The 19984-nt window shown below is 42.8% G+C and overlaps 1 protein-coding gene across 2 annotated transcripts in view; it reads right to left on the bottom strand.

The window, feature by feature from the left end:
- LOC134226266 (neuroligin-4, X-linked) overlaps positions 1-17724 on the bottom strand; it is a 184956-nt gene extending 167232 nt beyond the window's left edge. The window contains exon 1 of one of the 2 annotated variants that reach the window (XM_062706926.1): positions 17330-17724. The gene's annotated coding sequence lies outside the window, so the exon portion shown is untranslated. Of the gene's footprint in view, positions 1-3029; positions 3050-17329 lie in introns of those variants that run through there. The other variant, XM_062706927.1, reaches the window with a different exon arrangement.
- Between the last annotated feature and the right edge of the window lie 2260 nt (positions 17725-19984).

The following is a 19984-nucleotide window of genomic DNA, read 5'->3' as shown; positions in this document are numbered from 1 at the left end:
CGCTCCTCAAAATGCTCCATAACCAATCACAATGATGACGTTCAGAATGGCGGATATGTATGACGATGATCGTTACACCATCCTCATCGGGCTGTTCCCTTTCTATGTGTAGGAGAAGCTGGGATAAACATAGGATAGCAATTGTGAATAGAAAACAATAAAGTGGCCATTAAATTCGGGTTTTAGATAAACATATGGTTACTAAATACATAAGGCTCAATATATTAGACATTAACTAAACTTCAAGGCATACAAAAAGTACTGAAGATATTAATTTAGCGCTGACATGGTAATACAAAAGTATCTCATAATGTAAATACATTACGATCTTGAAAAAAACACGTTTTGTATATTATTAACCAGAATATTTCTGCGTCCATGTTCTAGTCTTCATCCTCTAAATTTCATGACGTTTTTGTTCAAATTTCATTCAGAACGTCGGCCATTCCAGTCACTTTCGGGAACATAGACTACTTCATAAGGTGGTTCTACTGGACAGTAATGCATTAGCATTGAGCTGGAGGAACTTCCGGAGGAATTCCTGGAGGAACTTTCGGAGGAATTCCTGGAAGAGCTTCCGGAGGAATTCCTGGAGGAACTTTGGGGAGAATTCCTGGAGAAACTTCGGAGGAATTCCTGGAGGAACTTCGGGGGGAATTCCTGGAGGAACTTCCGGAGGAGGATTTTGGCCTCTTGGCGGCCAGAATCTAGCCTGCAAAGAACGCCATGATTGTTCCAGCTGCACACGAAGGAGACCAGCGGCACTGCAACAGCAGATCAGGATTCTACTTCTGGAGGAATTCTTGGAGGAACTTCCGGAGAAATTCATGGAGGAACTTCCGGAAGAATTCCTGGAGGATTTTCTGGAGGAACTTCCGGAGGAATTCCTGGAGGAACTTCCGGAAGAATTCCTGGAGAAACTTCCGGAGGAATTCCTGGAGGAACTTCCGGAGGAATTCCTGGAGGAATTTCTGGAGGAACTCCTGGAGGAACTTCCGGAGGAACTCCTGGAGGAACTTCCGGAGGAACTTCCGGAGGAACTACCGGAGGAACTTCCGAAGGAACTACCGGAGGAACTTCCGAAGGAACTACCGGAGGAACTTCCGAAGGAACTCCTGGAGGAACTTCCGGAGGAATTCCCGGAGGAACTTCCGGAGGAATTCCCGGAGGAACTTCCGGAGGAATTCCCGGAGGAACTTCCGGAGGAATTCCCGGAGGAACTTCCGGAGGAATTCCCGGAGGAACTTCCGGAGGAATTCCCGGAGGAACTTCCGGAGGAATTCCGGAGAAACTCCCGGAGGAATTCCGGAGGAACTTCCGGAGGAATTCGGAGGAACTTCCGGAGGAATTCCCGGAGGAACTTCCGGAGGAATTCCCGGAGGAACTTCCGGAGGAATTCCCGGAGGAACTTCCGGAGGAATTCCCGGAGGAACTTCCGGAGGAATTCCCGGAGGAACTTCCGGAGGAATTCCCAGAAGAACTTCCGGAGGAACTTCCGGAAGAACTTTCGGAGGAATTCCTGGAGGAACTTCCGGAGGAATTCCTGGAGGAACTTCCGGAGGAATTCCTGGAGGAACTTCCGGAGGAATTCCTGGAGGAACTTCCGGAGGAATTCCCGGAAGAACTTCCGGAGGAATTCCTGGAGGAACTTCCGGAGGAATTCCCGGAGGAACTTCCGGAACTTGCCGTAGGAATTTCCATAGAAAATTTTAGGATAAAAGTGTAAACCATATTTCGTACCAAAAATCCGCAGGAATGCATTAAAAAATATAAAACAATTAGCTTAGCTCAACATTGACAAAATTGCTCATTTAGCAAGAATGATCACAAACGAGTGGAATTGTCCTGTTCCACTGGTAGCATTCGACCCCAGTCTTCCATATTTTGCTATCATTTTTGGTTCATGGCCAAAAGGGTTGTATACGGTTCAGTCGCAATGGTAAATGTGCGTGATTCACTGCTGGAGGGAAACCCTTTGCTACGAATTGCTGACACACTGCGTTGGCTTCGGATACTTTCCCAGAGGGCCAATTGATAAAGCGACATTTGGTCGAAATTCAATTTAGAAATTTTTTTTTTCTGGCATAAATTTATCTATTCCAAAACGATTGATCAACAATTTAATTTTTTCTTGTTGGTGAAGTCTCTACAAAGATTACATTGAAATTTGTTCAGGTTATGCTAAATAAACTCGAAATTCAGTGAGGTTTTGAAATATGGGGACTGGTTGTTCTGCATAAATACAAAAATATATTGGAAATATAAACCAAATCGTTAATTTAAGAATTATTCCAAGCAACAATCGATTCGATCATATCCCTTTTCGACCAAAAGTCTTTTGCAGCAGTAAACCACCCACTCGAAGGATGAGAAAACCGATATGTAGATTGGGCACTTGCCATCATATGTTGGAGACGGAAAAGCTGTACCATACGGCATCATTTCCCTTTCTTTCGCGAGAGGGCGGGCAAGAGGGAGGATGTCCACGAGAAGCTTCTTATAGTATTCCTTTTTTATTTTGCCATACTCAACTAAGCCCGGCGAAAGAAAGAACGAGACCAATTTGGCGTCGGTATAATATCCCGCTGCAGGGGACCGCCGCCTGCCGCAGGGCACGCGGCAAAAGTTCCGGCAAAAATGTTGACATGATTTAAAAATTTGCAAATTCAGCAATCGTCGATAATAGTCGGTCCTATCGGTCGATCGGCCTTTCGTTGGTCGATAAAAACTGGTCTACCATGTGACTCTTTTTTTTTATGAGGACAGCGAAAGGGAGACTTTTGTGTTTGATTGGCGAAAAAAGGGTTCGCTTTATGATGGGATCATGACATGGTCTGTATGATTGAAATTAATGGATTGTGAAGATGTGAACCTTAACCTGTTAGGCGATTCAATTTGCGTACGGTTTATTGTTACTTTTTTTAAACGATGTTCTTTTTAGTTGTTTGATTATTTTTCTAATTGTATGCTGCTATATTTCGCACGAATAAGTTAAATTTATGTTCAAATATCAATCATATTCTTGTTACCTGTAGTAAAGGCCAGTTACAAAATACCTGTAATGAAAAAAGAAAATGAATTTAGGAATGATTACTCAAATGTTATTTGAACGAAGTTATAATTTGCATCGAGATATAAAGACATAAAATAGTTAAACATTGGATATACTGATTTTGACGTAAACTACGTCTAAAGGGAAGACTCGGATACAGGGTGTAAAATAAAAATTTCGAAATTGGGGACCGTCACGAAATCATGTAAGATTTGTAACATCAATAGGACCTTTATCTTTCAATGGATTTCAAAGATTTATATATCAATCGATTCGTAAACTCTCCACCAATTTGCCAGTAGTATTGAAACTTTTGGGTATCAACGCCAAACTATTGACAATTTTAGTTTTTTCATGCATCATGCATCTCCTATTCAGAGCGTTCCTATTCTTGGTAATTGCCTACTTTTCGGGTATTATCAATTGTTGATCTGGGGTGCATGAATGAGGTGGCCCAACTAATAGACAGTGGGGTCCCTACTTCCTCACAGAGTGGGAGATGCGGCTGGGTAATAGTGTCGGCGGGATAGTTCCTTCTATTCTATATAGTGCGGAATAATTGGTCCAGTGTATTATATTTGGTTTTACGTAGTTTACGTTGAGCGGTCGTGTCTTGTAAACAACCCAAATTTTTTTTCTCACTGATGGCACTTTGTTAGAAAATTCATTCATTTATTTAGTTTACATCTAAATAGATAACATTGAATCAACAATTTGACGCCACAATACACGGTTCAAGGCCGCACCTCTCCATTCTCGAATGCGCCCTACGCACGCCAAGACGTTCTGTACTTGATCAGCCCACTTCGCTCGCTGCGCTCCTCGCCGTCTCGTATCTTTTTTTTCTTGAGCAAGGATAAACGAAAATCTGCAGCCAGACACCTGAGGAGGGAACTCAGGTAGTGTAGGGATGGGTATGTCATGGAACTCTTACCCGACCCACTTAAACCAAAACCCTTTCGCCAGTCCGTACCCCCGGTCCGCAATTAAGAAATACATCAGGGAGGGACTATTGAGAACGCTCACGCCTATGCTAGCGCACTTGACGTTAATACACACAACATCGACTTCAAGGGTGGCTACCTCACCACCCGTCGATCGCAAGCCATGATAGTAACCTTGAGGTCCGTATCTTAATCTCACGTTGGAGACGAGCACCCCGACAACAACCACCGCGCATGAACCGCAATGACCTCTATATCTACATACTGAGGTCCCCGCAGTCACCCGCGACATGTTGGTTGTCGGGGTGAGCAAAGTGTTCACTGCATCCAGGGCCGGATTAATCCGGGAGGGGGCCCCGGGCCAACAGGTTGTGGGGGCCTCAAAATGTACAAAAAAGGTTGGTTTTGGTACATGAGAATTGTGGGTGCCCGGGGCACGCCCCCCCTAAATCCGGCCCTGACTGCATCCCAGGTGCCCTTACTGCACTCGTTGGTTTTGTTCAAGACGCCACCACCGCTGCAGTTTCGACATAATCTGTTGAGATATGCTGTGTTCACTGCATTCCATATAACTTCCTCTCGGTACATCCTCTCGACGAGGTTGTCCGAGGTTGTATCCATACCACTAACAAGCAGCATGGCATTGCGTTCTACCTCGAATCGCGGGCATGCGAACACCACATGCTCTGCCGACTCTACCTCACCTACACATTCAGGACACTCCGCTGAATCTGCGAAGCCAAACCTGTGTAGGAATTTTTTAAAGCAACCATGTTCAGACAACACCTGCGTTCGGTGGAAGTTGACTTGACCATGCTTCCTATCAACCCAGTTGGACACATCCGGAATTAGTCTGTGGGTCCAACGACCTTTGACTGCGGTGTCCCATGCTCTTTGCCATTTGAGCAACGAGGCTGCTCTCTTGACACGTCGCACTTGCACCGAGTCCCTTGTTACATGTGTCTCATGTTACCTCCAGCATTACGTCATCCGCGAAGCCTTCAATCTTCACACCGGCCAGGAGACTTAAGCGTAATACTCCATCGTACATAATATTCCACAGAACCGGTCCGAGGATTGATCTCTGTGGAACACCCACAGACACTACGATCGATTTTTGACCAGCATCCGTGTCAGATATCAGCACCCTGTTCTGAAAATAACTTTTCAGTATCCTGCACAGGTAATCCGGAACTCTCAATCGGTGCAGGGAGTCAGCAATTGCTGCCCAGCTAGCATTGTTGAACGCGTTTTTTACATCAAGTGTAATCAATGCGCAGTACCTAATACCTATTCTATTTAAACCTCTCGCTATCTTGGCCGTATCCGTTACCGATCGGATTGCTTCGATGGTAGAACGGCCCTTACGGAAACCATACTGGTTGCTGGATAAGCCACCAGCACACTCTGTATAGGCCGACAATCTATTCAGAATGACCCTCTCTAGCAGCTTTCCAGCTGTGTCGAGTAGACAAATTGGTCTGTATGCCGAAGGATCCCCCGGCTGTTTGCCAGGCTTCGGTAATAGCACCAATTTCTGCCGTTTCCATCTATCCGGGCAGTTTCCTTCGTCCATGCATCTCTGGAGGCAGCTCCTGAACATATCTGGATCAGCAAGAATGGCGTGTTTAAGGGCCAGGTTTGGGATACCATCCGGGCCTGGCACCTTATTGAGCTTAAGTTTTCTTGCGGCTACGATAAGCTCTTCGTTAGTCACTAGCGGTACCACGTCAACTGACTCGTACGGTGTAGCGGGCCAGTCCGATGGTTCATATCTCGGAAACAATCCCTCTACTATTTCGGCTAACATCTCTGGGGATCTTTCAGGAGGTGTGCTATTGGTCCTAGACATCACTATCCTGTATGCATCTCCCCATGGGGTGTTATTCGCCATCCTGCACAGCTGTTCAAAGCAGGCTCGCTTGCTACATTTAATCTCGTAGTTCAGAGCTCTGCTCGCTGTCTGGAATACCCCACGTCTATCGACTCGCTCAGCGTCCGTTCTAGCACGTCGCAACCTTCTTTTAGCTCTAAGACAGGTTCTACGAAGATCTGCGATCGTGTTAGACCACCAGTACACTGGTTGTCGATTGCCTGGGGGCTGGGTCTTCCTTGGCATCGCTATATCACAGGCACGTGTTAGTACCTCCGTCAGTTCGTTACCGCTCAGTCCTGTAGTCCGACTTTCCCAGCGCAGCGCCTCCTCCAACAGTTCTTGATTGAACTGTGAGGTGCGCCATCCGGGATCAGTTGCACCGCCCCTTCTTGTCGTACTTTTCCGGGTATACTCGACCATTAAACGTACCTCCTGATGGTCACTAGAAGTATGACCCTCATGGACCATCCATCCTGGTTCTTCGGTCCATCCTGCGCTGCAGAAGGTGACGTCGATACATGAATCACCGCTCGGTCCTCTAAATGTTGGCACTTGACCTTCGTTCAGCAGAACTAGTGTACTGCTCTATACTCCATCTAGGAGGACAGTAGCAGCTACAAAAGTAAACTCCGTTTACCTTTGCTATGACAAAACCCTCATCGTCGGGAGAAGATATTATCTTCTGGATGGGGTATCGCCCACAAGTCCAAATTCCCACCATACCGGACTTGTCCGCAATCCAACTGTCGTTCCCAGCAGGGATGCGGTATGGTTCGGACAGCAAGGCAACATCAGCTTTACACTCGATAACCGACTGTTGTAGCAGCAGTTGAGCCGCCTCGCAGTGGTTCAAGTTTAGCTGTGTTACTTGCATATCTGGAGGCCGGACAAGCCTGAGCACCGGTGAGATTCCTGTTGTCTGCCCCCGGAGGACAGATCAGACATCTTGGAGCAGCCTGGCAGGTGCGAGTCTGGTGGTTTTCGGCTCCGCACCTACGAAACAGCTTACTACGGTCAGGTCCCTTACAGTCATAGGACTTATGACCGTGGTCAAGGCATCTGTAACAGGCCTGATTGGGTTGGCTTGTGCTCAGCGAGCACACCGACCAGTCCACCTTCAGTTCAACTCCTTTTCTTCAGTAAGAAGGCGTGTCTTGTGCTCCGCCTCCTTACTGGCTTCCAGCAAGAACTTCCATTCCGACTTCGCCTCCACGACTAGAGCGCAGAGGGTCAGTACGGCCTGTTTCAGGTCCTTACTGTAGTTTACTCGGGGTGTCAGGCCATTAGGCCGAAGGCCGTTAGGCCGAAGGTCATTAGTCCGAATGAACATTAGGCCGAATGGACATTAGGCCAAACGGTTATTAGGCCGAATGGCCATTAGGCCGAATTAGCAAGAAGTGAAAAATGAGAAGTTCTTTCTTCACCTCACCCCTTCTTCCTTCTCCCATCTTGAATCTTCCTTTTTCTTTCTTCTTTCTTCTTCCTTCCTTCTTCCTTCTTCCTTCTTCCTTATTCCTTCTTCCTTCCTTCTTTCTTCTTTCTTCTCTCTTCTTTCTTCTTTCTTCTCTATTCTTTCTTCTTTCTTCTCTCTTCTGTCTTCTTTCTTCTTTCTTTTTCCTTCTTCCTTCTTCCTTCTTACTTCATCCTTCTTCCTTCTTCCTTCTTCCTTCTTCCTTCTTCTTTTTCCTTCTTCCTTCTTCCTTCTTCCTTCTTCCTTCTTCCTTCTTCTTTCTTCCTTCTTCTTTCTTCCTTCTTCCTTCTTCCTTCTTCTTTCTTCCTTCTTCCTTCTTCCTTCTTCCTTCTTCCTTCTTCCTTCTTCCTTCTTTCTTTTCTCTTCTTCCTTCTTTTTTCTTCCTTCTTTCATTTCCTTCTTCCTTCTTTCGTCTTCCTTTTTCCTTCTTTCGTCTTCCTTCTTCCTTCTTTCTTCTTTCTTCTCTCTTCTTTCTTCTTTTTTCTCTATTCTTTCTTGTTTCTTCTGTCTTCTGTCTTCTTTCTTCTTTCTTTTTCCTTTTTCGTCTTCCTTCTTCCTTCTTCCTTCTTCATTCTTACTTTTCCCTTCTTCATTATTACTTTTTCCTTCTTCCTTCTTCCTTCTTCCTTCTTCTTTCGTACTACTTCCTTCTTCCTTTTTCCTTCTTTCTTCTTCATTCTTTCTTCTTTCTTCTTCCTTCTTTCTTCTTTCTTCTCTCTTCTTTCTTATTTCTTTTTCCTTCTTCCTTATTCCTTCTTCCTTCTTCCTTCTTCCTCCTTCCTTCTTCCTTCTTCCTTCTTCCTTCTTCCGTCTTCCTTTTTCCTTCTTCCTTCTTCCTTCTACCTTCTTCCTTCTTTCTCCTTTCTTCTCTCTTCTTCCTTCTTTCTTTTTCCTTCTTCCTTCTTCCTTTTTTCTTCTTTCTTCTTTCTTCCTTCTTCCTTCTTCCTTCTTCCTTCTTACTTCTTCCTTCTTCTTTCTTCTTTCTTCTTTATTCTTCCTTCTTCCTTCTTCTTTCTTCTTCCTTCTTCCTTCTTGCTTCTTGCTTCTTCCTTCTTCCTTCTTCTTTCTTCTTTCTTCTTTCTTCCTTCTTCCTTCTTCCTTGTTCCTTCTTACTTCTTCCTCCTTTTTCCTTCTTCCTTTCTACTTCTTCCTCATTGCGCACTACTCACTTCTCACTCCCCAGTTCTCATTTGGCCTAATGGCCTTTCAGCCTAATGGCCATTCGGCCTAATGACCCAGCATCTTCACTCGGTAGTCCAGGAAGGACATAATTACGTCCGAAACGTCCGTAATTACTTCCATGGTCTGGACTCCATTATCCCCATGGTTGGTCATCACCGAGTTGATGACTTTGGTCAGAGTGGGGCCGTCCATTTTGACATCGACCGGCACCTCGTCTGACCCACCATGAGCTCCATCATCGCCTCCCTCCGGCGACCTTTGGGGTGCCCGATCAAGGCCACTGCGCCTGGCGAAAGGGTTCTCCTTGTCGCCATTCGCCTCACCTTCCTCCCTAGAATTTTTTTGTTTACATGAAGTCATCGCTGTTGGGTCCCCCTTGCGGCTGCTGTCGAATCCTGCTGGTGTAGTCGCCTTCGCGATCCCATGGTTATCTATACATACCTTGCGGCATGCAGGGAGGCCATGCGAGGGTTTACACTTTCATGTTCAAAGCCAGATCAGCGCTACTCAGGAAGGAGCGTCTGAGCCTACTCCCACTCAGCTACCAGCTGAGCGACAGGATTGTACCGCGTGCTACAAGGCCCGCCACGGTTTTTGGGGACGGAAGACTGCCTGACCATTAGCCCATTCGCCGTTTCAGGTCGGTGTCACCCGAGAGAATAGTCAGAGAGAATAGAATAGTCAGACTACCAGCCCTCGCGTTCACAATATTTCAATATCCAGGTACAAAGTCCAATAACACGCAACCAGTATACCATAATCAGGGTCTTACTGGTATCAACCCTGATGTGCAAGTGGCACTCCCTGGGCTTGTGCTTTTGAAGCGACATACAGTCGCTTTGATAGAGTCTGCTTACGGCCACTTGTGGTTTTTTGGGAGGGATTTAGCAGAGCCCACTGCTTAATCCCACCATGTCCTAGGCAGTTCTCACTGACTCGTAGACAGCTGGGGTCGTCAAGCCCTTGGACATGATCCCTGCTGCCCCCGTCTCGTATCTTTTTTTTTACAAGCGAGAATGCATTTACACACTAACCCAGCACACGTGCATTGTAGTTGCCAAACTACCACACGGAAGTGTGCTGGAGTGTCGGACTCGACCGTACCGGTAATACCGGGCTCCGCCATCGTTTCCCCCAGGAACTACCTCCCAGTACTACTTCTGGGGGACCCGTCTCGTATCTGCCGGATCGGAAGTGAACACCATCTCTGCAGGTTTGCTGTCCGGCATTCTTGCAACATGCCCTGCCCATCGTACCCTGCTATAGCTACCTTCTAGATAATGGGTTCGTCGTAGAGCTGGGCGAGCTCGTGATTCATTCTTCACTGCCACACATCATCTTCTTGCACACCGCCAGAGATGGTCCTAAGCACCCGTCATCGAATACCCCGAGTGCTTGCAAGTCATCCTCGAGCGTTGTCCATTTTTCATGTCCGTAGAGGACTACCAGTCTTGTCCGGTCGGCGTCTTGTACATGACACATTTGGTGTCCATTTTCATAAATCCAAATCTGACAGAATAAGTCGATTGTTCAGCAAAAATAAGCAAATGATCTCACAATGTTTCACCCTCATGCGCGTTATGATTTGTTTTCAATTCGTACTCTTGAAAATCACTATGAAAAGCACGTGGTTTCCAAAATGGCCTATTTGTGGTTTTGTTGTATAATCTTAATGGCAAGCGTTGTTGTTGATCTTAATGGCACGCGAAGATCTGCCCCCATCCAGCACGATTTGGTTGCCAAGGTGCTTGGGGAGTACTTTTCCGGGTTGGGGTCGTTAAGCTACTACTCAACCGCACTTCTCACAATCTTTCAGGTCACCACGGATTTACGAAATTTTCGCTTCCATCTACCGTTTTCTGCTGCCGGGCTGTTATTCACTCAACAGCAATAAGAAGTTTTCTGGTCTTGCCGTGGTTGGATACCCTGGATATCCGGTTCCTAGAGTTGCCAACCAAATATGGTCAGACTAAACCTTCCCGGATGAGTGACGAGAAACTTCAGTCATCCCCATTCTTAAGAACAGCATCTCCTACCGGGATGTCACGAAGTACTGGCCCATCTCGTGTATACAAGATCGTTGAGAGGTTGATGAACAGTCGACTACATTCGGATTCGGATATCTACATACGTAGATTCGGATTCTGGCAGCATGCGTTCCGTTCAGGGTACGGCTCGTCCACATACTTTGAAAACTTGGGAGATGTTTTGCAGGACGCTTACAACGAATTGGAGGCACGAGTTGCCCGGCGAAGCGTCCAGTTGGGAGAGTATCACATCCCCAACAAGAAAAGTCATAGTTAATCTAGTTCGGACGCTTTTAAAACCGCACCGACCAATAACAGGATGCTCCGGTTAAGGATCGGCCAGGCTATCATTGATCATTGATGTATCGCCCACCGTAAGCTTATGGAAACTATTAAGCAGGCGTGTGCAGGCAGCCAGGCGAGGTGCACAGCGGGCAAGGTGGATCGATCAGGTGGAGGATGATTTGCGGACCCTTCGTGGCTGGCGAAGTGCAGCCATGGACCGAGCTGAATGGAGAAGACTTTGATGTATTGCACAGGCCACTCCGGCCTTAGTCTGGTAATAAATAAATAAGCAGGCGGCAATCTGCCGCAAAGCCGCTTTTTTCCTCGTCCTCTTCTTATTGATAGGGACCGGAGTCTGCATACGATGGCCGGCGTTGGTCTACCCCCAGAGGCGTGAGTCCTCTGACATGGAGCAAGGAGCTGGCAACACTCGAAAACCAACATTAACAGCTCCGTAGCGCACAATTTTCGAAGGGGTGACAACTCGGTGGCTCTCAGAAGGTAAATGGCAGAGCTATTGAAACAATTACAAACAATGGTATACTGACGGTTCCGTTTTATGCCGTGAAGTGGTCACCGAGGCCACCGGGACCAACATAACTGTTTCGGAAAGTCTCCCGGACATCTGTATCATGTTTTCGATCGAAGCAGCTGCGGCTTTCGTTGCCGCCACCTACCCGTCCATGAAGCCCGTCCCGAGCAACACAAATGTTGTAAATCAGTTAATAATACTCATATATGACCAAATTTGGTTATATATGAGTTATTGTAACCGAATCAACGTGAATTGTGCTGCTAGGGGTCTTCTGCCTATACGATTGTGCTAGTGTTATATCTGCACTTCAGCCATGGATCCAACGTACTCTAGCAAACATGCTCTCGAATATGATCTTCGCTTGGGCCATGGGGCACAGCAGAGTGTTTGGCAACACCACGGCCGATTACCTTGCCGGAGGCGGATGTCAAGGCCAGAGATTTGCATCAGCCATTTCTGTGGTGGACAGTGCGAGACAACTGAGAATTGTACTGGAGAGCTTCAACTACTGGACAGCAGCGGACAATCAAGGGGACCACGGCAGCTTGGACGAACCTAAGCAATCTAAAGGATCAGCAAATCGTCTCTTGGCTCCGAACCAGGCATACGCGGCTTTCACACAGCTTTGGTGCGAGCCCTTTCCGAATAATTTACGACGGTTGCGGGGTCCACAATACTGTGCAACATTACGTACGGCGATGCCCTAAATACCAGTTTCCCAGGGATACGGCTTCACAGGTATCTCGAGGGTAATTTCGAGATAAGACCCATAATACGAGGCGCTCAGGTTTTCCTTGGCTACCAGGGTTGTAATTTGAAGTAATAAAACGTGTGTTTCTAGTTCAGTGGTTTATTACATAATGAATTATTCGTCAGTGTCAAACTTAGTTATTTCCTAGGTCAGCCTACTATGTTATTACTACATCTCGGGCATCCTGACATTATCGATGTCCTCATCGATATCACTACCATCAGATATGTAATCACTCATCCATTTCCTCATATTTTGAGGTGAACAAACCGAATTGAAATCCATCTATGTCAGTCACAACATACCTATCATTTGGCAAAATTTTATGAATTTTGTACTGCCCTTTATATTTTGGCGCTAATTTATGTCTGCCGCTAGCCTTAAGAACTATGAAATCACCTAATTTATAAATTGTGCTACAAAACCAAAACTGCTTTTTAATCTCAAACATTGTTTTATCTATACCAATATGACCACAATTATCATGGCATACTTTAATGATGTTATCAATCATTAACTTAGGAACTACCGTTAAACGCTTAACGCCATCTTTTCTAAAAAGTACTCCATTAACAAGTTCAAAGTTTGGGAAAGATGACCTTTCTAACAACTGTTTAATTTTTAATATTTTCTCGTCTTGTTCTTGAGCAATAATAATATTTCGTTCTATTTCAACATCTGGAAGAACATTAATTGTTTTATTTTCAACATTTTCATCAGAACAACTAGTATCCTCCGTTCTTGCATCTTCTAAGCACTTTTTTTAACGTTGTCTCTTGGCGGCTTAAAGCATCTACCTACATGCTGCATTCTAGAGCCATCCCGATACTCTAAGTTAAAATTATAGTTTTCCAGAAACATTGCCCATCTACAAATTTTTGGATTTACTTCTTTCTTAGACAATGTTTGTACTAATGCACTGCAATCTGTAAAAAATTTAAAGTATAATCCTGATAAATAAATATGAAACCTTTTGACAGCATATACTACTGCCAGCGTCTCTAATTCGAAACTGTGCAGTTTTGATTCATATTCATCCGTTTTTCTACTGAAGTAACAAACTGGATGGACTTCCTATCATTCTGTTTTTGAAGCAAAATAGCCCCAAATCCAAAAGAACTTGCATCACAATGAAGTTGTGTTTCAGCATTAGGATCGTACGTCACTAAAATTGGCGGAGATATCAATTTATTTTTAAGTGCATTGAAAGCATCTAACTGTTCCTGATCAAAAACAAATTTTGCTTCTTTTTTTAAAAGACAATACAAAGGTCTTGCAATAGTTGCAAAATTCTGTACAAACTTCCTAAAATAACTTGTAAGTCCCAAAAATCGTTGAACATCTTTGCAATTGTTAGGAATGGGAAAGTTTGCAATACTTTCAATGTGAGATTTATAAAGAGTTTTTCCAAATTTATTAATAGTATATCCCAAATAATCAATTTCTTCCAATAAAAATTTACATTTACTTAAATTTATCTCCAATAAGTTATCATTTAATATTTGAAATACTTTTCCTAAAGTCTCTAAATGTTCTTCAAAATTTTTACTGGCAATCATAATATCATCAATATATACAATAATTTTATCATCGTCAATCAATTCGTCAATCAAACCGAACGGAACACGTAAATATTCATATCGTCCTTTCGGAGTCACAAATGCTGTGTACTTCGTTGAATCTGGCGCTATCCTAATTTGGTGGAATCCAGATTTTAAATCTATGATAGAAAATATAGTTTTATGTTTTAGAGTATCAATCAAATCATTAATAACAGGTAAAGGGTAACTATCCCTAACTGTATTCTTGTTCAATTTCCTATAATCTATGCATAATCTGAAATCATTATCTTTTTTAGGAATAATTACTATAGGACTAGCATATGGTGAGTCACTCTCTTTGATAATTCCATCTTTCAAGAGCTCTTGAATTTTGCGATCAACTTTGTTTTTCTGATCAAATGATAATCTTCTAGGTTTAAAATGAAAATATTCCTCTTTCTTCAATTTAATATTCATTTCATATTCTGTAACAGGCTTTAAGGGTTTTTGGTTAAAATAATATTTGTATTTAAAACATTCTAAAAATTTTGCCTTATGGTTATCAGATATGTTTCCGATATTTGATAACAAAACTTGGTATGTATCTGGACTGATATTACAAACTATTTTAGGATTTTTGTTTAAACACGATGAATTGTCAAACTGCACATACCTTTCGTCCGTTTTATAAATTTGAATTCCATTTTGAATGATCGTACGAATTTCAGGACACATGATTACATCTCTTCCGATTATGGCATCGAAAAGTCCCATGTGCTTGTCAGCAATAACGCGAAATTCAATTCTGAAATTAATATTTTGAATAATTATAACATCTCTACAGACGCCTAATATTTTAAGTCTATTTCCACTAATACCGCGATATTGTTTACTATCATCATGTTTAAATATCTTAGATTTTGGAATTAAACTGCGGCGTATTAGTGAAATTGGACTTCCTGTATCATATAATGCTTTGAATATTTTGTTTTCGTTAAAAAAGCTAAAATCTATCAATCCCTGACGTCCATTTCCTACGTCATTTTTTACAGTAGCCGTCATGGATTCAGATGTAAGAACTTTTTTAGAAGTTTTCTCTTCTCGTCGATTCGTTCTCCGCATTGTATCACGTTTCTTCCAACAAAATGCTGATATATGTCCAACTTGATTACAAGAAAAACATTTCAATGACTTGACTGGAGATGAACGTGAACTTGAACAACATTCAACCATGCGAAAAGCTCTGACTATGTCTGCAACAGTTTTAAAATTTGAAAATCTGGCTTGATTTTTCAAAAACGGATCTTGAATTCCTTCAACAATATACTCTAATAGCTCCGACTCAGACAACTGTAGTTTCTGCGCTAAACCTTGTTTGGCTTGACAATAATCAACAAACGTTTCAATAGAACCTGACCAAACCCTCTTCTCCAAACGCTTCCATAACTCGAATCTGCTCAAAGGGAAATAGAAAAATTCCTGAAGACCTCTAGTAATTTCATTATAGCTTTTGAGCATGAAATCCGCTTGAGCATGTAACCAGGATTGAGCTTTCCCTTTCAAGTTTCGGATAACAACTAGCTTCATTATGAAATCGCTTACGCCAAGAGCTTGTTTCGAGTTTTCCAACACAGCTACGAAATGACTCACATCTTCTTCAGAATTTCCAGAAAACGACGGCAACATTCTCGAAATTTCTTCAACACCGAAATGGCCATGAAGAGGGCTACAGTTCCTTGAGTTTTGTAGCAAAGTAGAATTACCGTTAACTGCAAGGCTTCCTGCTTGCATAGAAGATAGTCCTTGACAAACAGCACGAATGTTGTCTCCATTTCCACATACAATGCGATTCGGCAACGTTTCAGAAAACGGTTTGACAGCGGTAACAGCAGCATTCATTGCGCTTGAAGCGACGATACCTGTTGCAAAAGATCCGCTTTCGTGGTTGGACCTTCTAAAATGTTCGCTCGACTCAACAGGAAGGCAAAAATCTTGATTTCTACCTTCTAATAGTGAACCAGAAACAGAACGTTCGGCAGCAAAATTTGAGTTTGACATTTCATCTAAACTTCCTCCAAAACAGCTTTGATTTTCTTCTACAGCTTGAATTGCTGCATCAATCGGCTCCAAATCTACCGAAGGCTCTTGACTAGACTGGAAAATCATGGTTTATCCCACTTCTGAACTGAAGTAATAAAACGTGTGTTTCTAGTTCAGTGGTTTATTACATAATGAATTATTCGTCAGTGTCAAACTTAGTTATTTCCTAGGTCAGCCTACTATGTTATTACTACACCCCCCCTCCCCCTCAGTAATCGGGCAACCGGCGACTTCAATCGGGTTTTTACTCTGGTAAGCTAGGAGAGCCTCACATCTAGACAATTCCAACATTGTCGCTTATCCTGGAAATTTGAAAATGCTGCAATCGAAAACTTCAAGGTTGTTCTCTAGATTCAGCGTTCCAATTTTATGTTGTCTTGGTCGGTTACCCGGCGTTCTTTTCAGTTTATTTGACTGTAGGATAAAACAGCGTTCTAGATTGTTTCGGAAGTTTCGGAAGTACCTCCGGACTGAGTTTTTCAGTGCAGACTGAGTCGAAGAGAACCAAGGGTTAGTTTGACGTCTTTTGGGGTATGGTCTTCGGCTAAAGCCCATTGTTAACACCTTCGGAGAGCAGCGCATTCAATAACAACAGGTCTTGCTTAATGTCCCCCATGGATACCTGATTCTACACTGTACGACTGGTATCGGATCTCTGGACCAACTTACAATAAAATCGTTCTTCTATGTGTCGCCTGTGGACGGTCCTAAGGTTGGACCTGAGGGTGGCCATTTGAAACCCCCTCTCCTTGCCAAGTATCCACTAGGCCATACATGATATATGTACGACGGGTGAAGAACTAATCGAAATATCAAAATTTACATTTACATTGGCCCATTTTTTAGGTCCTTGTCCTTAACAGATGCGCTCACATTGGACGGGAAATCCTGTCTCATCGTTTTTACATAAAATGAGACAGTTCGGTTGATGAATCATTCTCCACAATAAGCTTGACAAGTTTATTTTTACAACGATATCTATATAATAAAAATTAAATGGTCTGTGTTCGTATCCGCATAACTCGAAAACGGCTGGATGGATTTTCTTCATTTCTTCAGCAGTTACATTCGTTATAGTTTCCGACGGGTTTATATGATATTTCCTCATGCGAAAATTATTAGTAAAGATGAGTAAACCGTGAAAAACTGAAATTAAGAATCGTACGGAAATTTCGCACGCGCATTTTCGACTACAACGCAGGACAACGTCTGCCGGGTCGACTAGTTAATTTATATATCTCAAATTTCCCTCAGATCAATTTCTCGAAGCATTTCAAAAACTTTTTCGGATTTATCCGGCTTTCATGATGAGAACCACCACTGTGCGCCGTAATCCTATTTTCGTACTGCTTGGTAGCAGCGAGGCTGGTGATACACAAAACAAGCTATAAAACCGTATAAATAGGAACAACGACCTAATAATCTAAACTGTTACTTGGATAATTCATGCTACAGCACATAAGAATTATTCCGAAACATCTATACACCCGTGAACGAAATAAAAAAACCAAAACCCTGAACAAAATACTGGCACCGATTGCCAAAATCAAAAACACACAACTCACCGAAAACTATCGTAAATTTCCCAAACGTCTGTTCGAATTCACTGAAAACGGTTTGTTTGTCCGGGCAGAGACCGATGTGCGCTGCGGTCGTTTCCCGGAGCCAAAAATGGTCGAAAGTCGTAAAGTGGTAACAAAGTGTAGCTTGTTCTGTAGCCCCTCCAACCAGCAACGGCTAGGCGACGCCCCGGACGTCCACGGAGTTGTTTGGCGTTGGTGTTTGCGCGTTGGCCAGTAGTTGAATACCACTTTCATCACTTCCAGTGCTGAGCTGCTCTCGAGTGTCCAGAAGCAATAGAAACCGGCAAGGTACGTTGTACGTATAATGGTGGATGCGCGAATGGAAGCCCGCTTGTTTATGGCTCCTGTTGGCACAATAAAATTCCATTAATTATTGAGTGCGGAAAGTGGTTGGGCTTGTTTTTTGTTTGTCTGTCTTCTCTATCGGTGGGGTGGGGCTTGGGTGAAGCTTTTTCGCAGCTGCCTGGTCGGGTGAGTGTGACTTTCGCCCAACCCGTCATCAGACATTATATTGCGAGGAACTCGCCGGTTGTTTGGTTCGCATGTATCACCAGATGGCGGGGCTGCGAAATGACCGAAAACATTAATTTTGAATTGCTCGTTTGGCTTCGCCGAGAATAAAAACGACAGCGAGACGATTGGCTTCGGTTTAGTGCCGATTAGTGGAGAGATTTATCTGTTTATTTCCGAACCCCATACGGTCAATCAGGGTAATGAGAGAAAGAAATATAAGGCCATGCAGTATGATTAAGGGTATGCGTTATGTATTTAAAAAACGGAGTGTTACCTCATTAAATGATGCGGTCTACACATTCTTTATAAATGTATCATAGATAATGTCTAGACTATTTTTCATTTATCATAAGACTAATGTTGTGAAAACTCATATGTGAATATGTACATTATGTGGAATATATTGATTTAAAAAATGTATTGGAGGTAACCACTTTCCCTTCTATGGGAAGAAGGCCGGTTTCCTTAATTTGTTCGGAAAGTTTTTCTATATTGAAGGAATAAAACCTGAAACCTAGCATTCTATGAAATATTGCAATTCAATTTAAATTTCCATTTGTTGATTCAAATGATTGGGACCATGGATTATTGAAGCAACAAACTCTCTTTACTCAAGCTAAAACGAAGTCAGAAAATGCAGTACGGGCCAGTTTTATTGTTAGTAAGATTTTGCAAAACGGATGAAACCTTTCCAGGACGGAGAACTTGTTAAGGAATGCATTTCGGTTGTTGTTCACATCGTGTCCTGTCAGTAGCATTAGTTTGCGCGGAACACGGTGAAGAGTAAAAGTTCTCGCAGAGGCTTAGAAAGCTACGTTACGTGGAAAAGCCGCCTGCTTCATATTCTACTCTCTCACAAACGATGAAAATACTGACGTGAAAAACGTGGCATAAAAGGAATTGAAGGTCATTTTCGAATGACAGATAAATTGGCAGTTTGATGATGATTTCCCAATGCAGGGAACAATTAACGGGAAAAACCTTAGGGCTGTTAAGACCTGTGTGAATCTTTTTTCCTCTTTCAAAAACTTAAGTGACTCCAAGCAGCACAAGTGAATCGAATATGCTTGCAGTAACTCAATGATAACTGAATCTTGCCATATAAGTTACTGTAATCTATGTGTAACATGTGTGCTGCTCGGGACCTTACGATTAATGGGGCACCAGCAATGATAGGAAAGAACAATGGCAAGGAACAATTCTAAGCAAGGAAAAGCAATGACTCAGGTATGGCGATATTTCCCTGCCATTGCAAATTCACCAAAAGAATCGATATGCGAAAACGATCAATATTCCTCAAGTATTGACGCTCGTTATTAAGACAATTAATTAACTTGATCAACGTTAGGGAACTCAACAGCCACCAATTATAAATTATGTTGACGGAAATGAAAGCACTTGTCATAAGACGAGTTTGTACAATCCCATTGAATTCCACCACTTAATTAAGTGGTGGAATTCAATGGGATTGTACAAACTCGTCTTATGACAAGTGAAGACATTCCACTAAAAAGCTCAAAATAATTTTCTTAAGGAAATTAAAGCCTAATACGGAGACTTGCTGTATTATTGCGAATTTCATTGACTAAGCCTTGGTACCATCCTTGAGAAATTTTTTTTTTACATGGCGCTATTTCTACAATATAAAGGAAAACCAATTCCCGAGCTGAATGATTCTGAATAGATAAATTACTTGACTTTTCTAGCAGATTTGCCAAATATCATAATGACTTGAAAATAAAGTGCCTTGGCACAGTGGGTTTTTGAAATCTGTTATATTTATCTCATCCTGTTGGAAAAAAGTTCATGCAAATCTGTTCAATATACTGGTAAAGTAACGAAATTTCCATGTTTTCAAACATTCGGTTAACGGTGTAAATAATTTAATTTAAAGTTTCCAATGAATCTGTAATGCAACGACGAAAACAAAATAAACAAAAAAGATTGTTTGAACGCAAATAAACCGTGTTTAGTTTTTCTAAAAAAACATTGATTATTTTGAAAATATGTAAATAGTTATGTACAAAATATTTTCTGGCACGCCAGCAACTGTGGATTTAGAAAATTGGCTCGTGGCTTGAATAGGTTGTGCAGACCTGAGTAAAGGACTACCGATCGTGAGTG

This window comes from Armigeres subalbatus, chromosome 3 (genome assembly GCF_024139115.2).
Source record: "Armigeres subalbatus isolate Guangzhou_Male chromosome 3, GZ_Asu_2, whole genome shotgun sequence".
Lineage (NCBI taxonomy): Eukaryota > Metazoa > Arthropoda > Insecta > Diptera > Culicidae > Armigeres > Armigeres subalbatus.
This window is presented reverse-complemented; position numbering and strand designations above follow the sequence as displayed.